Here is an 11688-nt window from a genome sequence, read left to right as displayed (position 1 = left end):
TAAATGTCCTACCGTAAATATATCAAAACTTAATTTTTGATTAGTAATATGCATTGCTAAGAACTTCATTTGAACAACTTTAAAGATGATTTTCTCAATATTTAGATTTTTTTGCACCCTCAGATTCCAGATTTTCAAATAGTTGTATCTCAGCCAAATATTGTCCTATGTATACATATCAATTTCACAAAATTGACCGTTATGACTTGTTTTGTGCTCCAGGGTCACATATGCTGATTTGCTGCTCAAGAAACATTTCTGATTATTATCAATGTTGAAAACAGTTGTGCTGCTCAATATTTTTGTGGAAACTGTGATGCATTTTATTTTTCAGGATTCACAGATGAATAGAAAGTTGAGAAGAACAGCATTTAGTTGAAACAGAAATCTACTGTAACATTATAAATGTCTTTACTGACACTTTTGATCAATTTAATGCATCCTTGAATTGATGAATGAAAGTAAGGCTGGGCGATATGGCAAAAAAAAAAAATGAACGTTTGACTGATTCTCGATTTTTATGATTTTTAACTAGTCAACTTGAAAATGTAACTACAACATGATTGAATTAACTTTTTCTTTATTAACCCTCTAGTTAAAGAAAATTCTATTCCAAGTGCAGCACACAAAGTAAATGTTAAACTAATCACTTGTTAAATATCTCTGCAGAAAAGATGCATAAACTACAACTACATCTTGTACAAATTTGTCTTATACACATTATATATTCAGAAATAATAAGAGGAAAATGCTTTTAAAATTCTCAAGAGTCAAGGTAATTCAAATTCAAAATGACTGAAGGTATAACACCAGTAGACTATTAACTATAAATGTTCTGTAAAAACAACAGCAGCTTTCAGTCCATCACTGTGATGCAAACATGAAATATCAGACATACAGTAGTAGTTCTTTACAGGTTTTTTATTAGCTTGCGCTGCTTTTCCATAGTTTTTTCTGTGTAAACATGGATGTGTTTGACTGTTGCGCTCGCGTCTCATGTATGAAGCAGCTTTCTAAAAACACTGCGCTCAAGTTAAGAGACGCTCACTCCCATCTTCCTGCATGTGTTTGCTATTCCTCTGCCGCGTCGCATCTTTATCAACACAAAAGCTCATTCTGTGTGAATGGTGTCTAGCGCTGTATTTCACTTACGGTCCGTCACTGAGTGCATCACACGTGAGCGGTTGGATTGTTCTTTTCTCTTTACTGTTATTATTGGAATATTGTCAAAGTGTCTAATTCTAACGTTTGGTAATATTTCTATTCAAAATCATGATTCCTCGATTTCTAAAAAATAAAATTGTGGCAAAACATTAAATTTGAATTAATCGATAAAATCTGAAAAATCGCCCAGCCCTAAATGGAAGTATTAATTTATTGTCTTAATCAGTACTGTAAATCCACTGGGATTGATGAAGAATGATCTGGAGTATATCACCGTATATTTCTCCGGTGTAGATGTGCGAGGTGTCGTAGTCCAGCTCCTGTCCAGACATCTCCAGCTTAAAGCCGTCTGAAAACAGCCTGGTGTCTCGCTTCATTCGCAGGCTGAAATGTCTGCGAGATGGAAACAAGCAGCAAGAAGAGATGAACACACACACACACACACATCTCAGGACGAGAGACAGTCAGGTGAGAAAACCAGAGCTGTACAGGTCCTGATATTACAGCACAGCACTCAAACACTGATGAATCACGCTCCACAGAGGACAAATCTACTGATTTCTATTCAGATACAAAAGCTGTCACTGGGGCGGCACCCTCTCAAAGGTACATCAGAGGACCTTCTTCAGCTCTAAACGGTGCCGCCCCAGTGACAGTACCTTTACAAAAGTAGTAATATATGTCCTTTGGTAAAGGTACTGCTCAAGCGACTGAAAAACCCAGAGTACAAAAGAAATAGTGTAGATTTAGAGTACAGCCATCAGAAATCTTCTCTTAAAGCTTTTATGGGATTATTTTATATTACACATGAGCAGCCAAATGTCAGCAGTGGTGGGCAATACGGTCTCTCCCTCTGGACACTTTAGCTGAATTTTATATACAGTAACAGAGCTTGTGTGGGACAAGTGGACTTTTTGAAGGGGCAAGTGAAAGAGAATTTTACTTGCCTGACCGGACAACTAATCTGATTAAAACGTCTTATTAGGGAAGCACCGAAATTTGTGCGAGAATGATTATCTCTGACTGATAGTGGCTAATCAACTGTAACAAAGGTTGTGCGGTTGAGGCTCACACAGCCTGTCTGTGTCTGAGAGAATCTCATAGTGAACATAGAAGAAGCATACTGCGCTAAAATTTAGTTTTTATATTTATAACATAGAGCCTAGTTAAGCAACATGACATGACCAAGAGAGTGAAGTTTTCCCTGTAAACCACGACTGCAAATTTGACATAGATTTTATGCAAGAGTTCAAACGAGTAGTTAATATACATTTTAGTACAATGTAGTCAATGTTGTCTGTTTTTGCTCGATTTGGTAAACAAAAATTGCTTCAAACAAAGATTACAGTCGCTCATCTCTGAGCAACACACTGGTGTTTTTGAATTAATCATATAATTCAATGATTCAATAACCCATTCATAAAGACAGGCTCTTGGTTCATTCTTGAATGAATCAGTCATCTGAACGAATCGTTTGAATGAATCCCTCAATGACTCACTCATTAAGACAGTCACTTGCTGCCACCTACTGGTGCTTTACTTTCATATTTAAAAGTAGCCTATCTTTGCATTTTTTCTAACAATTCATATTTGTATAATAAAAAACCCAAGATTTGAAACACCAAGCTCATAACATTATTTATGCTGTTGTAATTTTACAGTGTAAACGCATTCATGCTACATTTCAGCTGCATTAAACCGTCTGTGTAAATGCATCTAATGCCACTACAGCTGCTTCTGTTTCTTCTGCAGGGGAAAGATCAGTTTGGTTAATACTGATTTTATTTGATTGCTAACAGCCCTATATTATATTAAATAAATTATTCATAAAATATAAGAATTTGATATGAAAAATTATGCATACATTTAATACAATTAGGGGAAAATGCCCTTTGAATAGGCAAAAAAATGACCTGAAAGTCAATTTAAATAAATAATAGTATTCAGTAACTTTGTTTGGAAAACAACTAGCCACAGTGGATGGTGAGCAAAAAAGTTAAAGTCAAGCTCTGTATATTACACACACATATATATATATGTATTGTTTTGATGCATGTTTTATGTTTGATGTTTTAACTTAGCCTCTCAATGCATATATATTTGAATTTTGTAAAATGCTTTGAGATGCAAATTTTAAAAGTGCTATAAAAATAAAGTTTATTATTATTATATTGCTATTATATTGATTTATGAAACAAAACCTATGAGCCGTTCACGTCATGTGTAAATAATTAGTTTCTCTTATGCCAAGATGGATTCAAGGTGTTGAAATGCTACATTAATCCATCATTAAAATCTTCTGGTTCCGGTTGTTCACAAGGTTTAGTCTGGATCAGAATGATCTGGATGTGGAAATCCTGTGTTTTGCGATCCAGGATCAGGTAACCCGTCTCACTTCTGTGCCGGTATTTCAAAGCAACATTGGACTGGATCATCCTGATCCAGATACACACTTTTCCAGATTTCCGAATCTGGATTACTAGTGCTCTACGGAGATGCCAGTGTCACAAATAACTACTTGTTCTGACTGGTCCATCTCTAAAGATTTTGCCAATGTAGTTTACAATCAGTGATAAAAAATAAAAAAAAATTTAATTGAATATAATATAATATTTCTGTTTGATATTGACAGCTGTTTGGGGATATATTACACGTTACAAATGTTGTATTTTTTGTACCAGTTTATATTTTAGTTCCTGAAATCCACCCTTCTGCTGGGATCGGAATAATCCAGTTGTTTTGGACCAAAAGTATCCCAATCTTTCTAAAATGTTTTGAACAACACAACCTGAGGATTTAATCCAGATCAAAACTAAGATTGGATTTTGTGATCTAATCAGAATTCAGAATCCTTTTTTTCTTTTGAACAACCCATTTTGAAGATTTGATGCAATCTGATGGCCAAGCTCCGATCAGAAGCGGAGCAGGAAGGATCCCTCACCTGCCGTGAGCGTGGAACTCCAGCTGCAGCTCGCGCTCCTGCAGAGACAGCGCTCTCTTGGCTCTCTGATGCTGACTGTGCAGCAGATCCCTGTCGTACGACAGACCCTCGTAGTGACGGATGTACTTGCTCAGGGGGTTGCCATAGTAACCTGCCAGAACACATGTGACAGTGAGCACGGCTGCGATTGGCCCGCGGTGATCACGTGACTCGTGAGAATAAACAAGCTCAGTTCACACGCAACACATCAGATATTTGCAGCTACAGTGACATTACATGGAATAATAGCACATCAGGGCAAATGTCTGCATGCAACGTCATGGAGCTGATCATAGGATAATAACTAATACAGCACTGTGGAATATGAAAGGAACACGTTATTCATTTAATCTGATACCAACATGAAAGGAATTCTTACGATTCGTTCTGTCAGTGTAAAGTGTGAGCCATAGTTCAACATTCAGATTAACTTAAAGCAAAGCGGCGTTATATTCATTCTTGTAATAACACATGTATTATATACACGTCTAAAAGCTAATGCCGATACTGATATCTAGAGAGCAGTGCAGCCCAGGGTTATAATCGTAGAAAAACATTTTATTCTAAAACAATAAAAGCCATTTTGTTTCTTATAAAATAAATGGAACTAAACTGGAAAAAAAAAAAAAAAACTTAGTTGTCAAATGATCTAATTTTCATTACGTTTAAGTTGAAGTAATAAAATAGCTAAGACTAAAACTGAAAAAAAATAACTAAAAAATTTATTTAAAAATCTAGACAAAAAAAATACACAAATACACCAAAATTTACTAAAACTTCAAAATCTAAATTCTAAAATGAAAACAAATTCTAAAACAGACATAAAAAATAAAAATGAAAACAAAAACAATACAAAACAAATAAATCGGAGATGCCAGTGTCACAAATAACTACTTGTTCTGACTGGTCCATCTCTAAAGATTTTGCCAATGTAGTTTACAATCAGTGATAAAAAATAAAAAAAAATTTAATTGAATATAATATAATATTTCTGTTTGATATTGACAGCTGTTTGGGGATATATTACACGTTACAAATGTTGTATTTTTTGTACCAGTTTATATTTTAGTTCCTGAAATCCACCCTTCTGCTGGGATCGGAATAATCCAGTTGTTTTGGACCAAAAGTATCCCAATCTTTCTAAAATGTTTTGAACAACACAACCTGAGGATTTAATCCAGATCAAAACTAAGATTGGATTTTGTGATCTAATCAGAATTCAGAATCCTTTTTTTCTTTTGAACAACCCATTTTGAAGATTTGATGCAATCTGATGGCCAAGCTCCGATCAGAAGCGGAGCAGGAAGGATCCCTCACCTGCCGTGAGCGTGGAACTCCAGCTGCAGCTCGCGCTCCTGCAGAGACAGCGCTCTCTTGGCTCTCTGATGCTGACTGTGCAGCAGATCCCTGTCGTACGACAGACCCTCGTAGTGACGGATGTACTTGCTCAGGGGGTTGCCATAGTAACCTGCCAGAACACATGTGACAGTGAGCACGGCTGCGATTGGCCCGCGGTGATCACGTGACTCGTGAGAATAAACAAGCTCAGTTCACACGCAACACATCAGATATTTGCAGCTACAGTGACATTACATGGAATAATAGCACATCAGGGCAAATGTCTGCATGCAACGTCATGGAGCTGATCATAGGATAATAACTAATACAGCACTGTGGAATATGAAAGGAACACGTTATTCATTTAATCTGATACCAACATGAAAGGAATTCTTACGATTCGTTCTGTCAGTGTAAAGTGTGAGCCATAGTTCAACATTCAGATTAACTTAAAGCAAAGCGGCGTTATATTCATTCTTGTAATAACACATGTATTATATACACGTCTAAAAGCTAATGCCGATACTGATATCTAGAGAGCAGTGCAGCCCAGGGTTATAATCGTAGAAAAACATTTTATTCTAAAACAATAAAAGCCATTTTGTTACTTATAAAATAAATGGAACTAAACTGGAAAAAAAAAAAAAAAACTTAGTTGTCAAATGATCTAATTTTCATTACGTTTAAGTTGAAGTAATAAAATAGCTAAGACTAAAACTGAAAAAAATAACTAAAAAATTTATTAAAAAATCTAGACATAAAAAAAATACACAAATACACCAAAATTTACTAAAACTTCAAAATCTAAATTCTAAAATGAAAACAAATTCTAAAACAGACATAAAAAATAAAAATGAAAACAAAAACAATACAAATTCTACAAATAAATACTAATGAAAATTATAATAGTACAAGAATCATACAAAAACACTGGTGTGAACAGTGACCATTATATATTACAATATCAACTTGAAATGAGATGAACATATAATTGCTAAAATAATATTTTTACCAAAACTAATTTCTACATTTATTTGACATTGTCAATGCTGCTGCTGATCTCAGATACTGATCAGTATATGGGTGTATGACTGATAAACTGCTCATCTATGATACAGATATATGATTATTAATATCTGGGTGAGGCCCGATGCATCTGGAGCAGCTCCAGAGATGCTGTGCATTAAACCTATGGAGCTACTGTAAAACACAATCAGCAGCAGCTGTCCACCTGTCATTACTGAGAGATAGCGTTATATACTGTATATTAATCATCAGCAGCTGATGAAGGCAGACGCTCGTGTTGTGATGTGTTTATGGGAATGATGTCTCCATCATCATCATCATCTGAAGCTGGATGTGTGTTAGCTCCTGTCTCAGCCCAGGATCCTCGCATCCCAGGCTCTTCTGACACACTTCAGCTCAGAGAAGCGTTCCGGACCGAATCCGCCGCGAACATCTACGGGAACCGGCGGATTTGCGGGAATAACGGAATAACGGTCGAGTTAGCGTTAGCATTAGCAGCGCTGCTATCGCGCAGCATCACCGAATCAGAGCCGAACCGCTCCAAACACACACTCACACTCACCTCGAGCGGACCTGAGGGAGCACAGGAGCCACAGCAGCACCGACAACACGGCCGTCATCGCGGACAAACGCATCTTTAGCGCATGGATGATGGACGGGGTTGGGTTTTATTGTTTACAGCTTCAGTCTAGGTTTGGGGGCTTTGCGTGCTGACGTCAGACGCACAGAGAGCGTCAGCGAGCCCCTCCCCCACGCATTTATTCCGCAAGCGCAAAATTTACAGCAAAGACTGAGTGCTAACTGAGTAAAAATGCATTAACAAACATATTTGCAATATTTTCCAAAAACAAAATGAAATATCTCCTAGAGGGATTTTTTTTGTAACTCTATAATTGAGAATAGCTGGTTAATTCCTTTTAAATACTGCATTAATAATACAATACAATACAATAATACAATACTACATTTCATAATTCTACATACCATGTACCCTTCTGATTAATTAATATGAAGATTCACTGATAGTGATGATGCATGCTGTTTGTGTAATGCTGAGAATTATTTTCTGACTGTAAGTCCTAAACAGGTTTTGGATGGATTTGGCAGAGTTTATATTTAGTTTAATTAATATTAATTATTGCTTTAATTTAAAGGATGTTATCTTGTATTTTGAAAAAAAAGCAATAAAGATCTAGAATTTATTGTTAACCTTTTTATTTTATTGGCAACATTTCAAACAAATAAACAAAAATGCTTATGTTAAATTAGTTTTGTTCTGATTTTGACTTTTATATTTCTTCAGTAAGACGAATGTTTAAAATACTATGACACAATCTTCAATCCCCCTGTATTTTATAATATCTTTATTTGTTAAAATTGAATGTGAGCTATGTTTTTTGTTTTTTTTTGTTCTAATTTGTTTATAATTTGTATTGTTATTATTTTATATGTTCGTCCAATAATAAAAAGACTGAGTGATGCTTTAGATCAGACTCAGATTCAGAAGTGCATTCCTGTCCCCACAAGCTGACTAAAATTGGAAGCGTTTAATTTTTCTTGATGACTTCTTACAGTAATAACATACAGTGAAGAATTATGATTATAAGCAATAACAGGAAGATGCAAGTCAATACTGGTAAGCTAAATTAATGTAAGAAACAAGAATAATACCAACAAACACTAGTTATATAATGTGAGAGCTGAATTAGTCTCCAAAAAATATTTTCCAAGCAGCAGAATATTCCTTTTAAAGCAGAGTTTTCCCCGTGCACCTGAACCAGATTTGGGTTTTTGGGATCTGCACAGATTTCTGTATTTGTGAGAAACAAACCCCAAACTGCTGAGTAATAACTGAAGCAGCTGTGGTGGTCAGCTGAACACGTTTTAATGAAAAATAGTTTAATTGTACTAAATGTTAAGCAGATTTTTGGGGGGGATTACAGTCTTGGATAAATCAATAATTAACAATGGCATTAATTTTGATGCACTTTTTTGTGCAGTGTCAGATTTGTACACACATATAAACCACACTCATATCCATACCAGCACACAATTATAATGACAACCTCTCAGTCTAACTGCACTTGCTTTCTTCAGCAGAAGCAGAGCGTTGCTCCGTGGGCCAAACCTGAGGAAACTGTGCCATCAAGTGGAGAAATAGTACAAATCCTCGCCTTGGAATTATGAGGTTCTATCTGACATTCACACATTCTTATTCTGTGACAGCTTATTTACACTATGTGATGTTCCTTTTGTAAGCTGTGTACATTTTGGGACTTTTTTTTTTAGAAAACAGAAAGGGTTCTAGCTACAGAAGTCTATGGAATGCCAGAACTTTGAAGTTTTACATGTACCTTACTGAGCTCTAGGACAGCCTGAATGTTTTAGTTTCATGGTTTTCTGCGCTGTCAGAAATACTGGTTAACCTATGGTTTTTGTTTGTTTGTTTTGTTTTTCTTGATATTTTGTATCTTATTTAGAGTCACGAACATGTCCTTTTTGTTTTTATACAATATGCAGAGTGTGAATATGATCAGCTGGTCACTTTGTTTATCAGGACTTTAACAAGTGCACTAAATGTGGCATGTCAAGGTGCAATACTATATCTGCTCACTAATCACTGCTGACACTTACTCCATTCAGTTTCTACTTTCTGTTACTGTTTGATATCAGTGTAGAGGTCAATGTGCAGCTCTGTCGAAGCTCTCTGGACTCAGATTGATCAGTGTGCAATATTATAACTCGCTCACTTGTTGTATGCTTTTATAATTGTTCTGTACAGTCCAGTCTTATTTATTGTCTGTGGTTATATGTTTGTTTTCTAACAGCAGTCAGGAGCAGTGCTCTTCATTTCATTGTAAACAGAAAAATACAGTGACAATAAAGGCTTTCAATAGATTTGAGTTCAGTATCTGTGGCTGTTTCTCCAGCAGACACTGGGTGGCGCTGCTCTCACACTCACTGTGATGCTCTGTGGGTTTGACAAGACCTTTAACTGTTCATATTTAAAACAGACCAGTATCTATTTACATGCTACTAGAACTTATTGTTTTAGACACTAGAATCTGTTTGATTAGCTACTAGTGCTCATTCTTTAGGTAAGAGTATCCTTTATAAAGATACTAGCACTTATTCTTTAGATACTACAGTACTTCTTGTTTATTAGATACCAGTAATTATTACAATAGTGACTAACATTTAATTATACTTATTAGGAAAAACTAGAACCTGGTTCTTATATTTTAGTTAGGTTTATAGTAACTTTTTAAACAAGGATATCATGAACTCAATACTAGTGCTTTTTAAATGCACATTTCTGCTCAGTATGATAATAATATGTTGAATATCAATAAATGTTTTTTTAAGGAGCTCTTGGTACATACATGCATACATACATATCTGACATGAGAACAGAAAGGATTAAATAAGTAAGATTAAAATAATAATAATAATAAAGTGGTATGAAATCTGGAACAGAAGATTTATGTACAGATTTGTGCATTATTTACTCTATATATTCAGCTGTATAAATAAAAATATACATATGTATTTACATAGTACTTGAGAGAGAGGCAATAGCTAGAAATGGAGAAATGAATGACAGAAAACAGGTAATCATTTCTGTGTTAGTTGTTTAAGATGGAGATGACACTGTTTTCATGATGTTCTAGTGCACAGAGATCTGTAGCGTCTGCTTTTTAAAACATGTAATACATTTAGAGTAAGATTCCCTTTTAGGTGTTTGGTTAGGTTAGGTGGGTCATTCCTGGGATTCGGTAACATTTTAACTTGGAATATACATATTTTCAAACTACATGTTATTCAACTTCTAAATACCCCACATCTTTAGGCACATCTCAAACCTCCAAAAACCTCAGGCATTAAAGACCTTATATTATTTTCAGTTTTTTCAGATTTAGACACCTTTTACTCTCAACCCTGTAACGGACAAAATGAGATTTTACACAGAACTTGTTATAAAACAAACATGTACCTACTGCTCATGTGTCCCTGATAACAGTTTAATGATAACAAATTAAACCTTTATCATAATTTTCACATTTTTATACAGAAATTGTGTTTCTACGGTCTCTTTGTTTTTGTAAAAAAAAAAAAGTAATTTAATAACTATTCCATCATGCAAATACTTTGTAGTTATTTCAAGAGTCAGTACTGCTAATAAATCATTCCTCTTATGGACCACTTCCATTCAGAAAGAAGTATTTTTGAAGGCTGCATTTACTTAAAATAGTCATATTAATATAAATAGTAGTAACACATTCGGTCTTCTCACCTTTTTAGTTTACCAAACCAAGATTTACTGGCTCTCACATTGCTGCAACAAAGCCAAATCTTAGTGTTGCCAGGAAACATTCTCAGGTTGAAGACCAGCCCAGCGCAGCAGTGTCTAGTAGACACATTCCATGTTCCATTCTATCCAAATTATTAAACGTTTTAAAATATTTGATACCAAAAAACATTAATAAGGAAAAAAAAAATCTATATATCAATAGGTTTAATGCAAACTACCATTCAAAAGTTGTCAGTGTATTTTTAATTTTTTTAATTTTTTATTTTTTTTAAATATTGGTACTTTTATTGAGAGGCATTAAATTGATCAACAATCTCAGTAAAGACATTTAATGCTACAAAAGATTTCTGTTCAACATGATATTACAAAGGATTTCTATTTGGAATAAATGCTGTTCTTCTAACTTAATTCTGAAAAATACCACTGTCACATTTATGAACTGTTGTGTTTACTCATGTTCCTTGACCTAGTTTCTGTGTCCCCTCGATTATTCAGTTCACCTGTGTCTAATTAATTTACTCATTCGTCCCTCAGTGGTCTGTCTACTTAAGTTCTAGTCTGTTCAGTTTGTCTTGGTCCGTGTGTTACTGCCTTCCTCTGTGTGGATTAATTAAAGACTATTTAGCCTTTATATTCATCTTTGTGCACCTTTAACACAAGCGCGACGACCACTCTAATGCAGTTTTATTAAGTATCAGCCATTTTTACGTTTTCAACTAATAGTAATGAATGTTTGTTCAATAGAATGGTTTCTGAAGGATCATGTAACACTGAAGACTGGAGTAATGATGCTGAAAATGTGTTCTTGCCCCCCATAGAAATAAATTACATTTCACAACTTTAAATTGTAGTAATGTTTCATAATGTA

The 11688-nt window shown here is 34.9% G+C and overlaps 1 pseudogene; it reads right to left on the bottom strand.

Annotated features, from left to right (window-relative positions):
* LOC107714463 (disintegrin and metalloproteinase domain-containing protein 10-like) overlaps positions 1–7249 on the bottom strand; it is a 30104-nt pseudogene extending 22855 nt beyond the window's left edge.
* Between the last annotated feature and the right edge of the window lie 4439 nt (positions 7250–11688).

Source organism: Sinocyclocheilus rhinocerous, unplaced genomic scaffold, assembly GCF_001515625.1.
Source record: "Sinocyclocheilus rhinocerous isolate Xijiao unplaced genomic scaffold, SAMN03320098_v1.1 scaffold3193, whole genome shotgun sequence".
Classification (NCBI taxonomy): Eukaryota; Metazoa; Chordata; class Actinopteri; order Cypriniformes; family Cyprinidae; genus Sinocyclocheilus; species Sinocyclocheilus rhinocerous.
This window is presented reverse-complemented; position numbering and strand designations above follow the sequence as displayed.